Below are 18,628 nucleotides of genomic sequence, written 5' to 3'. Positions count from 1 at the left end.
TTGGGTCGGCACCTATGGCATCTTTCCCCACTACTGGAGAACTTAAATGTGGTCTAGTGCCCTCTTAAAACCGTCATAAAACAAAATGGAAAAATCCATTACTGGACGACCACTGCTCGATCAACTCTCTAATCCACTTTTCTAACGCCCTCGGTATCCAATCCACTGGGACTTGTACTACCTTTGGTTCCCTTTTGAAATAAGCTCTCCGCCTTATGAGAAAGAAAACAACACATTACAAAGTTAAGGATACGATGACACTTGGCACAGAGGTGCTCAAAATTATCGTTAATTGCCGTTGTCTTTCCCTATCCTGCGCGACATGTTGAACAAGCTGTTTGGCTTATATTCACACATCATGCTTTAAAATGAATTGGTTTTCAGAACTCAACAGACCTGGCTCCAGAGTTTGATTTAACAAGGTCAGATTCTGCCTTGCCAAAAACTCTAAAGTGGCTTCTGGCCAGTACAACTGTGGCTGCGTAACATTCAACTGAGTGACTCCTGAACTGATGCTGACAGATGAAAGGTTGGTCCTATTATGTTACACTTAGTTCCATTGAATTGAATTCTGCTCCCCTTCAGCTGTATACGTTTCGCTTCTGCAAATACCCCCCACTCAAAACAACTTGCTACTACTACCAAATTCTCATAGCTGCAGAGGATCCAATGCATTCCGACTCGTTGCAAGGTAAATTTATTCTCCACGATGTCCCATGGACAATCTATTCCATTTCCCCTAGCTAAAAATAATTGCACCTTGTATGTGTCCCACATTTGTAGCTTCACAGATTTTCTTCCAACATTGACTATTTTTTATCCAAACTCATCACCGATTGTGTAACTACTTTCATCCTTAAATTTAGTTTATATGAAATGGTACTATAAACACGACTTCCCTGACCCAGCACTGTCGATAACTAAAAAATTTAAACAGGAAGTCGTACGACTCTGACATCGTTCAACACATGTTTATCACGGCTTTGCCGCAAAATTTATGCCGACGCATTTATTTCTCCAGAACTGCATTTGATTTCTCCTCCAACAACATTCTACATACATCAGACGCGGTCTGAGGACAGGTATCACCATCACCCTTCCTCTCTTGTCAAAAATACTGCTGCCCCTAGCAGGCACACAATACTCGAAAACACAATGCTTAATTAATCTATGCAAACCCTCTGACACATGACACGAAAACAAAAAATTACTACAAATACTCTACTACTTCCTGGACTACAAAGCAAACGGTACTTAATGCTGTACTCTATCTTCCCGGTTTTCTCTGTGTTTAGCACCTCTCTTCACATTCTCTTTGTTCCCCTTTCGTTCCTGTGACACGCCTGGACTCATCCGGGCAACACTTAAATGGCTGTAACCGGCCAATGCGTACTATCATCGTTCTTGTTGGCAGCTGATACTTAACATTAACGGGAGATGAGTTTTTACAACTTGGTATGGTCCTGGATACCTCGTGAGGCACTTCTTCGTTTTCCCTTTTAGCGTGTAGAGGCTGGACAGCATTACCCATTGCCCCACTCCCTACTGCAGTAAACTTACATTCTGCTTTACTGCGTCCACCTGCCTTTCCAAAGCCTTTGGATTCGCCTTTTGTACCCGTTTCCAAACATCCTGAACTGTTCTCGCGAATTGATGTACTGATTCACCAGTCCTTCCTTTCTTAGCTTCACTATATCAAACGGTGACGGCATTTTTCACGCTTACTCCAACTCAAATGGAGACAAACAAGTATTTGTGTGGACTTTTGTATTGTATGCGCATACAATATGCCTCAAGTACTCGTCCCATTGATGGTGATGAGAATCCACATAAAAGCTCAGCATCTTCATGATTGTTCTGTGTACCTGTCCTGTCCATCTGTTAGCCTCTGGATGCAACACGCTCGTCCTCAACTTCTTTACGTTCAACAATTTGCACAGTTCCTTCATTAAATCCGACGTGAAGTTAGTCCCTTCGTCAGCAATTACTGTCTCCGGTACACCAAGCTTCAAAATCCAGTTGTTTACTAACACTTGCACGACAATTGCTGCCTGTTGATTTGACACAGTCACCATCTCCACATACCTCGAAGAATGGTCTATTATTGTCCAAACTAATCTGTTCCCCGATGGTATTCGCCTAAACAGTCCTAAGAAATCGATCCCCAGCAAAGAAAAAGGACATGTCGCTTCCGGTAATCGTTGCAGCTGTATCTGTTCCCGACTCAAATCTGCTCTCTGAGCACATGGTACACAATTCTTGACATACTGATCCACATATCCTTTCCTACCTCTCCATCATTACCTCTCCGCCACTGCCCTATTCGTCGCTCTACACCCTCCATTACCAGACAACAAGTGATCAAGTGATTCCTTTAAATCCTCACACCTCAAGTTTTCTGGCACTACTACCCTTGGCCCTAACCACGCTTCCCTGCAGAGAAGACCGTCGTATGCATTAAACTGTGGCTGTGTCCGATACAATTTGCAACCGTAGTCAGCGTCCTGTAATTCTTGCCATACCGCTAGGTCATAACCTATGTCATCTACTTTTGCCACCTTCCTACTTAGTGCATCCGCATTACTGTGCTTCTTCTCATGCTTATGCACAACCTCGTAGTCGAATTCCCTAAGCCTCACAGCCCATCTAGCGAGTCTAGTGGACGGATCCTTCAACCCCACCAACCACTTCAACGCAGAATGATCTGTCACTACCCGAAACCTTCTCCCATATAAATAACATTTCAAACATGTGATTCCCTAAATTATGATAAGCGTCACCCTTTCTGTTGTTGAGTTCTTCTCTGCTGCATTTAACTGCCTAGATGCCTAGGTTACTGGATGTTCAAATGGTTCAAATGGCTCTGAGCACTATGGCACTCAACTGCTGTGGTCATAAGTCCCCTAGAACTTAGAACTACTTAAACCTAACTATCCTAAGGACAGCACACAACACCCAGCCATCACGAGGCAGAGAAAATCCCTGACCCCGCCGGGAATCGAACCCGGGAATCCGGGCGTGGGAAGCGAGAACGCTACCGCACGACCACGAGATGCGGGCAATACTGGATGTTCTTTCCCATCAATTTCCTGATTAAGAAAACACACTAATGCTTGATTCAATGCATCACATGCTAGTGTAAACACCTTTTCAAATTCTGGAAACACACTCTTCCGTCCACTCAAATTTCACACCGTTTCGTAACAATCGTGTCAACGGCTGTGCTACATCTGCAAAACCCTTCATGAACTTTCGATAGAAATAGCAAATTCCGATGAATCACTGCACTTCCTTAACTATTCTCTGTTCCCGAGAATCCTTCAGATTTGTTCGCTCTCTGTCCTGACTGATAACATGACCCAAATATTATACTGCTTCTAATGCAAAATGACAATTCTCCAGGATTAACGACAAACCAGCTGCTCTTAACCCCATAAAGACTTCCCTTAACCGCTGTCTAAGTTGCTCCATACCACTTGAAAACACTATAATGTCACCCAAAGAGACCAGACACTGCTGTTTTCAAACCTCTCAAGACACTGTCTAGCAACCTCTCAAACGTTACCGGAGGGTTTTTCAAATCTAATGGCATTCTAAAATACTGGTAATTGCCTCCAGCTGTAGGGAAGTCAGTTTTTGGACGATCCTCTTGAGCCACCTCTAGCTTCTGATAACCATTTGTCAAATGCATCGTAGAAAAGTACTGGCACTGCCCTAAGTGATCCAAAGTCTCCGATATGTTTGGAATGGGGTATGCATCCGTTACTGTCTTATTATGGAGGTATCGGTAGTCACAACAGAACAGGTATTTCTTAATTTCATCCAAAGATTTTTTAGGCACAACGACAGTGCCCGCACCCCAGAAACTATAACTATGCTCTTTAATACCATGTGCAAGCTGCTGCTCAACGAAATCCTCCACAATCGGCTGCAAATACCTCGGTATTCTGTATGGTTTACGGTAAACAGGGGCTTTATTCCTTGTTTTCTCCTATGTTGAACTAATGGAGTTGCTGGTAACGGCTCTTGTGGAAAAAACAAATCCTTGAAGTCCCACAATAATTCTTCCATATGCTCTCTTTCTCCTCCTTTCAAATGCTTAATTTGGTCGCACAATGCAGTTCTATCGGCAGTTAATTGTTGATCGTTTTGCATACCTCTCGAACACCAACCTCCGTCATCTGGCACATCCAAATTTGCTACTAAATCTCCTAACCTCAAATTCTCGTCTACAGCGCTAAAATTATCCACGTTCACTGGAACTACTCTCCCGTCGTTCCCCTCCTGTATCCGTATGGCACTGTTCCACAGAAGAACCCAGTGAACCAAAAACTTTATTATCGTCAATGGTTCAATAACACATACCGTAAACACAGGTAGATTCGACTCCACACTTACCCAGAGCGACTTCCCGGTGCCACCAGACACGCACTCACGCGTATTAAGCTTAAATGCTAATTGACGCGATTCAATTGGTTTGTTCATTGCGTTGAACGCCCCTCGGGACAGCTCTGCGTTGACAACAGTTTCCTCTAGCGGCAATAACATTCCACCAAGTTCCTCAGATCGTTGTCCAAAGTCAATTTTTGCTTGATGTTGATGCCAGAAATCTACTCCTATGATTATGTCATAACCCTCGCTTACAAATGGTACTACCTCCATGCATGCATGATATCGGACTTGCCCTTTGCGAACGTTAACTGTCACCGACTCAAAAGGTGTGACCTCCCTATCCCCCCATTCCACGCTACCTATAACTTGTTGGGCCTAGCTTCCTCCATCCCTTTATATTCCTTGTACCCACTAACACTTGCGCCCCTATGTCCAACAAAATCTTAAACTTTTAATTTCTATGGATTCTACCAATGAAAATTCCACCTCTGCATACGTATTCGTACCATTGAAATTAAATGGAAGCTCCCTTAGTTGGGTTTCGGGCCCCCTCTGCCGTTTAACGCTTGTCCACCTCTCGTATCTCCACTTCTCCATCCTCCTCGCTGCCCGATTTCCACCCATTCCTTTATTTCTCGGTGACTGGATACATTGCCCCAGCACTCGTCCCGTACGACCACACTTATAACATGTTATACCCGCTGTAAACACTGTTTGTCTCTCGCGTACCCCTGTTGCCACGTGTCTTTCATCACATTCAGTTGTCAGCTGAATGGCCGTATACAAATCTTTCGGATTCCCTTCATGAACTTTCCGTTACATGTGCGCCGGTAACCCTCTCAAAAATACATCTTGTACCCTTTGCTCGGCCTCCTGCAACAGAACAACATTCGCCTCATTGCTCTGACCCAACTCGTATGTATACACGTTAATTTCACTTTTTCTGTCTGCAAATTTCCTTACCGTCTCCCCCTGTCTCTTTGTCATTGTACTTAACCTCTCCATAAAGTACCAAACTCTACTCTGTTTCTTGTACCTTTGTAAAAGCCCCTCCTTCTACTACTTAAACTGTCCTGCCTTCCTTAAGGCATCACAACACCTTACATATGTCTTCGCTTCACCCATTAATCTAATCTTGGCTACATGTGACAACTGTCCATCAGACCAACCATTCATCGCAGCTGAAATTTCCAAATCCTCCACAAACGAACGCGCATCTTCAGATGCTTTGCCAGAAAACGGAATACTCAAATTCGCGACAGCTGGATCAATCCCCTGCACTCTAGGCAACAACGACTGATCAGAAGCGGTTTCCCACACACTTCTAGATGTTAATTCAATTCTCAACTGTGTATTACCTGCTGTCAATTGTGCCACTTTTTCCAACAAAATCCGTACCGCTTCTGGTTCCGATACAGCTCGCGTCCAAGACTCTGCAATTGTGTTGCTTTCGCTCCCATTTAGTCCCAAAACAAAATATTTAAGTGTAAGAAAAAGCTGACTTTCTACAGCTCCATATCATCACACTCAGTATCATCATAAACCAATACAAAAGTAATTAAATGTCACGAAAAAAATTAATCTTACCGCCTCAAATGCACTAAAACTTACTCTGACACCAAAACATACTATCCCTACGCAGAAACCTACAACCACATCTTGTGACACTAATGCAGGTGGTGGGCTCGAGCATTGTACTGGACAGACAACATCAGCTATTCTAACACCAAATGTAGTGGCGGGTGCCAGGATGTACTGTATTAAAACTTGGAGAGAACTTTCCAAGTGATTTATTTGTTTCCAATACAGTGCCCTGTTGACCTTGGTCCGTCTCACAGGGTCCCGCATTCCTGAGGCCACCGCCCAGGCGACCCAGTGCAGCCTTGAACGCCGGCAGAGTGTATCGTCGTTAGGATGCCAGGAGTTGGCTCAGCGGTCTTCGTCCCTGCCAACTCAGCGCTGCCCAGTGAGAGCTGTGGGCGGGTGACATCGTGGTCACGACAAACGCCCGTGATTTGGCGTCAAATCTGCTGTCTTCGCTTCGTGATGCCTCCGCCATGTTTAGGAAGCCGGGACAACTGCCCACGGTACTGAGCTATATAATGGCCCGCCACTGGCTGGCTGGCTACGGACCGCGCGTCGGCATCAGGGGGTAGAACCAGCAACCCGCCATGTACGGGAACAATGGCGCCCCATATGCTGCTGTCTGTAGCTAGTGGTGTGACACGCCCTGCCATCCAGGAGAGGTGCCACACTTGAATCAATCTCGTTAGAAAATGGCACCTATTTTTACTTGGCTGTGCGCCTCTGTTTTGCCAAGCACTCCACTTCATGTCACATACAGATTACATGCTATGATGTCCAGTGGGCCCCTTCTGCCTGCGACTTGTGAGACATAAAACAGCTATGTATACTCTTTCAGCAAGTTGACGGCCCTGTGCCCTCTATTCTACTTCGCAACTGTTGGAATGCGTAACCCACTGCATTCCGGCCGGCACCTGGCTGTAACTTGTCCTCAGACTATAGCACAAATCTTACTTACCCTATCCTAAACGTTGGTGCCGCTACACTATAATTAGCTTGTATGACGAAAAAATGGTTGCTTGATTTGGGGGGAGGGGTCCAAGCAGCAAGGTCATCATTACCATCGAGTTAGGGAAGCTTGGGGAAGGAAGTCTGCCGTGCCTCTTCAAAGGAACCATCCTGTAATTTGTCTGAAGCAATTTAGGGAAATCACAGAAAATTTAAATTCGGATGCCGTACACGGGTTTGTACTGTTGGCACCCCCATATGAGAGTCCATTGTGCTATCCAATGCGCCAGTTCGTTCGGTGCACAAAAATGTAGTCCATAAACCTCCACAAAATTTTCCCGATAATATGCACTAACACAAGATCTGAAGTCAATAAGTTCGCAGTTTTGAAAGACAAACGACTATCCATTTGCGAGGAGAGTGACTGAATTATTTTTATTTATTTTTTTATTGTTTTATGATTTTATTATTTTTACTTTTTTCATTTTTTACAGAAACACTTTTTTATGATAGAGTCAGAATCTGCTTCGGCCTTCTTCAGATGCTACAACAGAGAACAGAAAAGTCTTAAATTAAGGCCTGAAACGACGCAGTTATTTTCACTGGGTCTAATTGTAAGCATAGCGAAGTTCTATTAACTTACATGTGGTTCACAGCTATTGGCGGCATTTGATGAACAAGTGTTCATGCGTTGTCAGCTAATCACAAAATAAGAAATTGGGAAATTGTATGGTTAGAAACAAGGGCAGTTTTCCTTACTTACTCTTAACGTTAGATGCTCGCGTCCTGTGTATGACAATATTCCATCGTTAAAACCTTAATATATGGCAACTATTACAGCAATATTTTAACCACCCATTCATAAAAATTGAAAGTAGGCTTCGGTCGTTAAAACTTGAAAACCTGTTTAGAGCAAAACGTGGGCTTCACAATAAAACAGACAGTGCAGCAATTAGTGGAGCTGCACCTCAGCTGATAGATGTTTACGACGCAACTTGGGTAGGAACTTATATTACGTGATGATGACGATGATGATGATGATGATGATGATTAGTTATTGGGGCACTCAACCGAGGGTGTTAACTTATTACGTGATGATGACGATGATGACGATGCTTAGTTAATGGGGCACTCAACCGCGTGGTCATTAGGGCCCATACAAAGTCCCAGTTTTTTCACAGTGCAATCTACACTCCTGGAAATTGAAACAAGAACACCGTGAATTCATTGTCCCAGGAAGGGGAAACTTTATTGACACATTCCTGGGGTCAGATACATCACATGATCACACTGACAGAACCACAGGCACATAGACACAGGCAACAGAGCATGCACAATGTCGGCACTAGTACAGTGTATATCCACCTTTCGCAGCAATGCAGGCTGCTATTCTCCCATGGAGACGATCGTAGAAATGCTGGATGTAGTCCTGTGGAACGGCTTGCCATGCCATTTCCACCTGGCGCCTCAGTTGGACCAGCGTTCGTGCTGGACGTGCAGACCGCGTGAGACGACGCTTCATCCAGTCCCAAACATGCTCAATGGGGGACAGATCCGGAGATCTTGCTGGCCAGGGTAGTTGACTTACACCTTCTAGAGCACGTTGGGTGGCACGGGATACATGCGGACGTGGATTGTCCTGTTGGAACAGCAAGTTCCCTTGCCGGTCTAGGAATAGTAGAACGATGGGTTCGATGACGGTTTGGATGTACCGTGCACTATTCAGTGTCCCCTCGACGATCACCAGTGGTGTACGGCCAGTGTAGGAGATCGCTCCCCACACCATGAAGCCGGGTGTTGGCCCTGTGTGCCTCGGTCGTATGCAGTCCTGATTATGGCGCTCACCTGCACGGTGCCAAACACGCATACGACCATCATTGGCACCAAGGCAGAAGCGACTCTCATCGCTGAAGACGACACGTCTCCATTCGTCCCTCCATTCACGCCTGTCGCGACACCACTGGAGGCGGGCTGCACGATGTTGGGGCGTGAGCGGAAGACGGCCTAACGGTGTGCGGGACCGTAGCCCAGCTTCATGGAGACGGTTGCGAATGGTCCTCGCCGATACCCCAGGAGCAACAGTGTCCCTAATTTGCTGGGAAGTGGCGGTGCGGTCCCCTACGGCACTGCGTAGGATCCTACGGTCTTGGCGTGCATCCGTGCGTCGCTGCGGTCCGGTCTCAGGTCGACGGGCACGTGCACCTTCCGCCGACCACTGGCGACAACATCGATGTACTGTGGAGACCTCACGCCCCACGTGTTGAGCAATTCGGCGGTACGTCCACCCGGCCTCCCGCATGCCCACTATACGCCCTCGCTCAAAGTCCGTCAACCGCACATACGGTTCACGTCCACGCTGTCGCGGCATGCTACCAGTGTTAAAGACTGCGATGGAGCTCCGTATGCCACGGCAAACTGGCTGACACTGACGGCGGCGGTGCACAAACGCTGTGCAGCTAGCGCCATTCGACGGCCAACACCGCGGTTCCTGGTGTGTCCGCTGTGCCGTGCGTGTGATCATTGCTTGTACAGCCCTCTCGCAGTGTCCGGAGCAAGTATGGTGGGTCTGACACACCGGTGTCAATGTGTTCTTTTTTCCATTTCCAGGAGTGTAGCTACTGTCACGAATGATGAGCATGATGATGAAATGGTGAGGACGACACTAATACCCAGTCCCCGGGCAGAGACAATCCCCAGTCCGGCCGAGAATCGAACCCGGGACCCTATGATTCAGAGATAGCAACGCTAGCCATTAGACCACGAGCTGCAGACAATGATATTACATGCAAATAAATTCGATAGTACTTAAATCAGTACTTACAAACGTTTAAGGCTGTTATCACTAAATATAAGACAATAATTGTGGTTCGATATCGCTAATATTCATAATACACATATTTCAGATTGGTACTAATCTATAGGAATTTTTAAAATTTGGTATATTGAGATATCATCTGGCATTGATTAGCACCTACTCCACTTTCTGTTCTTAAAATTAGTCGGGTTTGTCAAACATTAAGCGATGTGAACTCGCTGTCTTACTTTGCATCAGAAGTGGTAGTAGTACAGTCAGAATGTTATTGATGAGGAGCTGAGGTTATTTATAATGAATCCTGAATATTTGTTTCGGCTTCGCTGTCGTCACGTGGTTTCAGATTAACGACCAAAGACATACTTATTGTATTTTTTTTTTTCAAATTTTTCACGCCTATCATTCCTTACCTCAGAACCTTTTATCTTCCATCTATGTTTGTGAGACCTCAGTCGCTTCTAATGAACATCCCTTTCACCAAAATACGAATTAAAGTTATTGTAAAATAGAGATAACAATGTTTCTAGAGTTAAGAAACGGATCGGGGCTTACAACTGCCTTTCCGGCAGCGCCTCCGTATATCCTTTATTCATGATCATTATTTCATTATTGGGTCGCTTGGCGTCGCCGTCTGTCAGCAGAAGCTCTGAATAAATTATACGCTGACAGAAGTTTTCTTACTGCGCGGAATCTGAAGGGTTCTCGACTCCACTTCTCCCGTTCACTCCTCTGGTAGAACAGTTAGGACGAGTGGCGTCCATTAGGGGGAGCGCCGGATTAAGGAGGAGAGCAGGTGGAGAGGTCTTCCTACAAAGGGGGCGACGAGTCGCACCTAAAGGACGCACATGCGGCTTCAGCCAGGGCTGTGCGTCAATGGAGGACGCGCCGCTGGGTTACCGCTGCGTTAATTGACGAACGATAGTTTAGAGACACTGTGCAAGCACCCTCCTTCCAACGCTCTCCAAAGCACGTGCTGGTATCACTGAAAGTTACTACAATGGCACTACAAAGTATCTGTTAACAGTTCCATCTATTCCTGGATAACAAAATCTGACGTCACTCATCATGGCGAATGAAGTTATAGATAACAGTTAGTTGTATGAGACATGAAGGGTACATGTAAATGTAGTATAGATTCATTCGTCCAAAACTACGTTTTAGAAATGGTAATATGCGTAACGTGTTCAAGGCTATCATAGTTCATGTTTTATCAAGTCAAACAATACCTGAACTACCGTGAAAAATAAAACAATTAATACAACAATAAAATTGGAAATCATTGCAGTCTTAAACGTGTTACACGCAACGTGTTTAAATACGCCGAATAACGCCATTACAGGGTTCATCGATGTCGCATGCCTTGACTGCGGGCGTTATTTACCGGCTCTATTATTCATAGGGCGAATAGACTGCAGCTTGTCACTGATTATCTCTGGCACACCAACTCCTGAAGCAGGCACTGAGGAGTGTTGGTGGGCAGTAAAAGGGAGACAGCGAGTGGCAGCGGACTAGTGGGTATCACGGGCCGTGTTCTACATATAGTGGGTCAGTCAGCCGCTAGCTCAGTTTATGTCAAGACTTGGTGTAACTGGCAAAGTCGGAGTTACGACACAGCTGAGTATGGCGTCCTTCTGTCCGCTCCCACTGATATGTCCGGCTTTGACATTCAGTGGCGTCTGTGACAGGCTGCTGGGATCTGCACTGGATATTTCAAGCATTATCAAATATCCGTCACATCATGAGTGTATGGTCGGTACTTCTCACACTATGATCGCCCAGCTCCATTGCCTGTTCGTGGTGACGTACTAAAGTTTTTGTTTGACCGTAATTATCTGAGCTAGGACTCTGTTGCTTCAAATTTTTTATATCTCTGATCAGTCAAATATTGGGCTGTATATGTAATTTTGTCTGCACTGGGGATTTCTGTGTACCGCTGACAGCTCCATTTAGTGTAACTGTGTCGGCTGTATGCAGTGTGAAAGACTAAATTCAGTGCCGGCCGGTGTGGCCGTTTGTTTCTGGGCGCTTAAGTCTGGCACCGCGTCACTGCTACGGTCGCAGGTTCGAATCCTGCCTCGGGCATGGATGTGTGTGATGTCCTTAGGTTAGTTAGGTTTAATTAGTTCTAAGTTCTAGGCGACTGATGACCTCAGAAGTTAAGTCGCGTAGTGCTCAGAGCCATTTGAACCATTTTGAACTAAATTCAGTGGTTAACCTGATTGTTAGATTTTCCCATTGATAAGGCAGTCGGCTTTCTTGTGCCGCAGTCATCTGAAAAAGTGTTTTGGGAATTAGCTGTGGCAAAACTTTTGGGCGTTAAATTGTGATATTATGTGTTTTTAAGGGTTTTGCATTTAATATTTTATTTTACATTTTGTTTAACAGAATTTGATGTACGTGTTGAAATTGTAGATTCCCATGTCTAAATACCACGGAAGGAAATATTACTTGTAAGATCATATTATTAAGTACTGCCTCATAGAGGTAAGCTGGTCATTTTCCTTATTTAACTGTTGTTTTTCCTGTATTAAACTTTATTTAGCTAAATGGTTTAAGGGACGTTACCTTCTCCACTACTCCACATTCTTGTAAATTTTATTGTAAATAAATATTTGAAATTTGGTGACGAGGGGCTTTATGCTGACGGTTTCTTGAGAAGATGCCCATTAATGTTGGCTTATCTCGTCTGCTTGGCCTATGTTTGTTAACAGCCCAACTTAGTCTTCTGAGCTCTGCGGCCGATTTTTCATTCGCTGGTGGCCTCATGGGCTCCTTATTGTTAGACACTGCCTTGGTGTTTATTGGCTGTCTTTGAGGTGCAGCCATGAATGCCTTAGCATGCTGGCTCGAAATGCTTGCTAATAAATGGTGAGTTAAGTAGTGGCTGTATTACTTAATGTTCTGATCTATGGAAATTATTTAAAGTTTTACTTAAAGTTGTTCGTCCCCTTTGGAATATGCTTGTATTGCCAATGATTTTCAGGTACCTAAGATTTTCCGAAAGTTGCTTGAGCGCAACATAATGTTTTGATTACTGTTTTCTGCGAATATTTCCAAATCATTTAACCATGATTACTGGTCGGAGCCTAAACTGGGATTTTACTTCATTTAATGTTTTTTCCTGTTTTAGTACCTGATAAACTTTTCAGTGATTTTATGCTGGTTTTAGCAATGTGTTTGCGGCCTTGTGTGTTAAGGGCCTGTTAGGTTAAGAAAACGAATTATTTTTCCGAAAATCCTTTGAAGCCCTTAAGTGGCCTTTTCTTAAATAGTCTTCAAGCTACATTTGCTGTTGTCCTTAAGCAGTTTATGTTTTCTAAGAAAAGATTTTTTTTTAAATTTACTGTTTGATTTTTTTTTTTTTTTTTTTTTTTTTTTTTTGGCACCGTGGTTTGTGGCTTGTCAAGGTAAAATCATTTGTTAAGGCCAAATATAGCTACAAGCAGCTATTTAGCCTTACCCTTTTACTCATTATCATTTATGATTATTGTGTTTATTTATTCATTCTATTGAAATGAAATATCGACCGCTACGGTCGCAGGTTCGAATCCTGCCTCGGGCATGGATGTTTGTGATGTCCTTAGGTTAGTTAGGTTTAACTAGTTCTAAGTTCTAGGGGATAATGCCCTCAGCAGTTGAGTCCCATAGTGCTCAGAGCCATTTTTTTAGAAATGTCGTGTGGCTAGGGCCTCCCGTCGGGCAGACCGCCGCCTGGTGCAGGCCTTTCGAGTTGACGCCGCTTCGGCGACCTGCGCGTCGATGAGGATGAAATGATGATGATTTGGTCAACACAACACCCAGTCCCTGAGCGGAGAAAATCTCCGACCCAGCCGGGAATCGAACCCGGGCCCTTAGGATTGACAGTCTGTCACGCTGACCACTCAGCTACCGGGGGCGGACATTCATTCTATTATCCCGTGGTTAAATAAATGAAATCATTCAAACGACAAATGACGCTGTCGTTCTGGGTTCGCCCGTCCATGCTATTCTTCTCTTATCCCATTCTGTGCAGGAATTTCAGTAAGTAACTGTCAATATGTAGACAAACCAGTCAAACTAGAGAAGTCTCGAGGTATGTCCTGAAGGACGATTTAAACGTCAGTAAATAACCGCTCTTTTTTTTAAGTGTTTGGGAAAGACCAGGGCATCAGAAGAAGAAACCATTTACAAGAGAGTAACATTCCGCAGAAATACAACACACTATTCCGCACTGAATAGGCTGAATAGGACCTATTTAATTTCCCTGGTTTCGTTCTTGTCTAATTGCCCTTAAATTCTCATCTTTCTCCTGGTACTGGTGATGCTCTTGAACGAAACTGGGAAATCCCCCAAAATATGTTTCACTCCCTGTTAATCACCATCCTCATTCTGCCTACTATCTCATTTCCTTTAGAATCCAATAGAAATATGCAATTAAATCTGTCTGCAGTAACAATTTCAGTCCCCAGTAGTGCCTGACCTCAAACTAAAAACAACATATTGCCATAGCCCATCTAATAATCCAGCCCTTGCACTTCAACCATTCCAACAACCATCTCAGAGCCTGATTGCCTATACAGAACCAGAATTTCTTGAGGTGCCTCAAGTTCGTAAGAAGAGTAATTATTCTCCAACGTTGTTAGTCCTCTAGAGGAAGTACTGTGGAAGCAACTCTGTCACTACGTTCGCCATCGGGGCATCGGTTTTCAGGAGGAGCTATTTATCAGTCTGGTACTGCCAAAAGAGGGACGTTTGCCAAGTACTCCCTTCACCTCTCGACTGCTCGTTGGAACTCGCCCTACTCGAAGTTGCAACTTTTTTCCAGGAAGTCATTTAGAGGCGCAGCCAGCGTTGTCGAACATCAAGACAGATTTTGATAAAAAGTTAACGATTTCCATAAACCTCGCTATTTCTTTGTCATTTTTCGCTGGGGGAAATTCCCTAAAAGGCTTGGTTCATTATAGATCAATTTCAATACCCCAGTGAAACCATACTCCCAGTAAACGACTTGTCAGGCACCTCTGCCCTTACCTTTTCAGTTTTGGCCATCAATCTCGAGTTCCTAAGGCAAGCGAACACTGCGTTCAATTGTTCCATGTGTTCCACGCAAACAGGAACTTGAAATCCGAAACGAACATATCCAAGAGGCAAGATAATTCCACTGCACCAGTGCTGAGTCAAAACGGGTCTCTATTAAACTCAAACAAATCCCAATCGGTGGCACTCTCTGTGACGTGCTTTGATTTCTCATTCAACTGAATTTAATTAAGATGAACATCAGCAAAACACAGGCCTCAACAAATTAGGCGAAACGTATATGTTAGTCTCGTAGCAGTATGGAATGGAATGCCGCCTTCTCATTACTTTCTCTGTAACTTACTAATGACCTTATCTTTCAGATAGCTTTGGCTCAAGAAATATGGGAGCAGAATATTGGGAACGGAAAAAGACGAATAAATTCCTTGCTACAAGATCTCCTTCATTAAAAGTTCTTATTCTTTCATGCATAGAGTGGTAACTTCACCACTATAGTATACTTTAATTTATTATATATTTAACTAAATTTGTAAGCTCTAATACGTCAGTTAGCACGTCATCAGATTCACTGCTCAATGGATGCACTTATTCCCTCTGAATCGACAGTCGATTATCAAACTCCACTAATCGTTTTCCCATTCCCGCTGTGTACAGCCGATACTGGTGACCCAGCTTGGAGGCAAAATGAGTAAGTCCTGTTTCTACATAACTTTAGGGTGAAAAGATCTTTTCTCAAATTCTGAATCTGTCCTGGTCCCCTAATTAAACAGGTCCCAAAATCAGTTCTGTTGATTCGCCCTTGCTACTCTTGCTTAATTTTGCATGGAAACTTTCGCATTCTCATTTTAGCAGAAACTCTCCATAACATCCGCATTTTACTAGAATAGGGTGTCACGTGTGGAGTGTCATAAGTATTCGTCTTCGACCAACCTCACACTTCTCATACGAGTAATTACTTCGTTTCTCACTACAAGTATACTCAATACACTGAAGAACCAAAGAAACTGGTACACCTGCCTAATATCGTGTAGGGCCCCCGCGAGCGCGCAGAGGTGCCGGAACACGACGTGGCATGGACTTGAATAATGTCTGAAGTAGTGCTAGAGGGAATTGACAACTTGCAGCGCTCTCCATAAATCCGTAAGTGTACGAGGGGCGTGGATGTCTCTTCTGAATAACACGTTGCAAGGCATCCCAGTGATCAGACAAAATGCTTACTTGCCTGTCACCTATCTGATTCATATGTAGGCACATCACGGGTCCCATATCACTGCAACTGCACAGGTCCCACACCATTACAGAGCCGACACCAGCATCAACAGTTCCCTGCTGATACGTAGGGTCCATGGATTCATGAGATTGTCTCCATACCCGTACTCGACACAATTTGAAACGAGACTCGACGGACCAGACAACATATTTCCAGTCATCAACAGTCCATCGTCGGCACTGAACGGCCCAGACAAGGTGTAAAGTTTTGTGTTGTGCAATCATCAAGATTACACGAGTGAACCTTCGCCTCCGAAAGCCCATATCGATGATATTTCGTTGAATGGTTCTCACACTGACACTTGATGAGGGCCCAGCATTGAAATCTGTAGCAATTTGCGGAAGGGTTGCACTTCTGTCACGTTGAACGATTCTCTTCGGTCGACGTTGGTCCCATTCTTGCAGGATCTTTCTCCGGCATCAGCGATGTCGGAGGTTTGATGTTTTACCGGATTCCTGATACTCAAGGCACACTCGTGAAATGATCGTACGGGAAAATCCCCACTTCCTCGCTGCCTCGGAGATGATGTGTCCCATCGCTCGTGAGCCGACAATAACAGCACGTTCAAACTCACTCAAATCTAGATAACCTGCTATTGTAGTAGCAGGAGCCGATCTAACAACTGCACCAGATACTGGTGTTATATAGGTGTGCCGGCCACAGCGTCGTGTTCTGTCTGTTTACATATCTCTGTATTTGAATTCTCAAGCCTCTGGCGCTTCAGTGCATATCTAGTCATTCATAAACTTGACTCTGTGTTTACTTCAGGAAAATATTTATACATACAATGGCATTCTCATTTAAAAAGACAATCAATCATCAGTGGGTCATTGCTCGAACAGCCCGCTCTAACTACAGGGTTCGAGATGAAAAGTATTAAAAGAATAGTACACGTCTCTGCAAGTGTGGCTGTATACAATCGCAATGTTCAAAAACTGTGTGTGAAATCTTATGGGACTTAACTGCTAACGTCATCAGTCCCTACGCTTACACACAACTTAACCTAAATTATCCTTAGGACAAACACACACACCAATGCCCGAGGGAGGACTCGAACCTCCGCCGGGACCAGCCGCACAGTCGATGACAGCAGCGCCCTAGACCACTCGGCTAATCCCGCGTGGCAATCGCAAAGTGCCTGTATTCTTAATGCTGCTTTAAATTAATCATAGTATTTTGGTACTCAGCGTTGATGTAGTGATCTGTTTCACAGCTCACGTTAACAATACGTTCACCATACAAGGAGCGTTGGAATACAAGCAACTCATTTACCTTGTATACTCTGAAAAATGGCATATAAATGGTGCCTGAAATAAGAGGGACCTCACAAATTCTATAAGTATATGCTACACGATGTAAATAACTTACTTACTTGCAGCATATCAATAGTGCGAGCAGAACTCATTAGGTCGCTCATATAACAGACACTATATATATGCCCTTTTTCACAGTTTGCTTAAATGTTGCATGTATGCCGAATCTGTAGTCATCGTGAGGCCTGATACGAATCTCTACATCAGCGCATAGGCAGGCGACTCCTACGGTTGGCAAGCAGGCAGCGACGGTTTTCACGCCATTATTGTCTCGTCGCAGATACGCTGGTGCGAACGGAACTAGGCGTGAGAGAGTGTTTACCATAAAAGTCGTTTAAGCCCGTGACTAACCGACGTTTAGGTGGGAAACACTACTTCCTCTGTATCAAAATAGTTATTAGAATACAATTGTAACACAATAAATGCTAGGGACGTCTAAGAATCATTAGGACTCCTTTACAGTTATTACAGTATTCAGTAAAGTAATATGACCAAAGGAAGGTGCAAACACTACCAGCAAAGTACGAATCTTTCCAGAGTTGTAGAAAGTTTGCAGATAATTCTTCCTTGGCACCAAGTAAGTCAGTCGGCATTATGATACAGTCCCGGTTGGGAACTCCATGATTGTTATGCTCTCGGTTTTCACTATTCTACGAAAGTAAGTGGATAAAAGTCAGTGGCTGTTTGTTAGTTTACCGCGATTAACAACCAGGATACCATATCGGCGTCTCGGTTATTATTTGGCGTAGATTCCATAGCCGCACGTCCAATCATAGCCACGTAATCAGCTTCTTGTTGCTCCGAAAGTTTCTATTGTGCTACATGAAATGACATCAGCATGAGTAATGCACAGAACAGGCAGGAGAAGGTCGTTCGTGCTGATTCAGATAAGTGATTTAAGGTAGGTTTATCTTTTCACTTGCAATCTTAGTAGAAAAAGTATGTTAAGTTTTCTTGACCATCTCCTATGTGACCTTCTACAGACTCGTGGATAATCTAAGAATGATATACTCATATAAGGTTTAGTGCACTAGGGGATCTTGCAGACTCTACTAAATTATGAAGGTAATACAAGTGCTGTTATTTTGTATTTCATTGTTTATAAGTGTGTCCTTAGTGCAGCCTTACCACAGAAGTAAAGTTATCTAATGGGAGAAAATTACTAAGGAAGTAAAAATAACGAAAAGAGTAAAGTATAACGAAGGCAGAAGATCTGGTCCGACCATTATATAGTCAGCAATCTATATGTTAAATGTGTCACCAGTCGTGTCGTTGCTGTTTATCAGAACTTTC

This window comes from Schistocerca serialis, chromosome 6 (assembly GCF_023864345.2).
Source record: "Schistocerca serialis cubense isolate TAMUIC-IGC-003099 chromosome 6, iqSchSeri2.2, whole genome shotgun sequence".
Classification (NCBI taxonomy): domain Eukaryota; kingdom Metazoa; phylum Arthropoda; class Insecta; order Orthoptera; family Acrididae; genus Schistocerca; species Schistocerca serialis.
The sequence above is the reverse complement of the archived record's forward strand: the minus strand, read 5'-3'. Positions refer to the sequence as shown.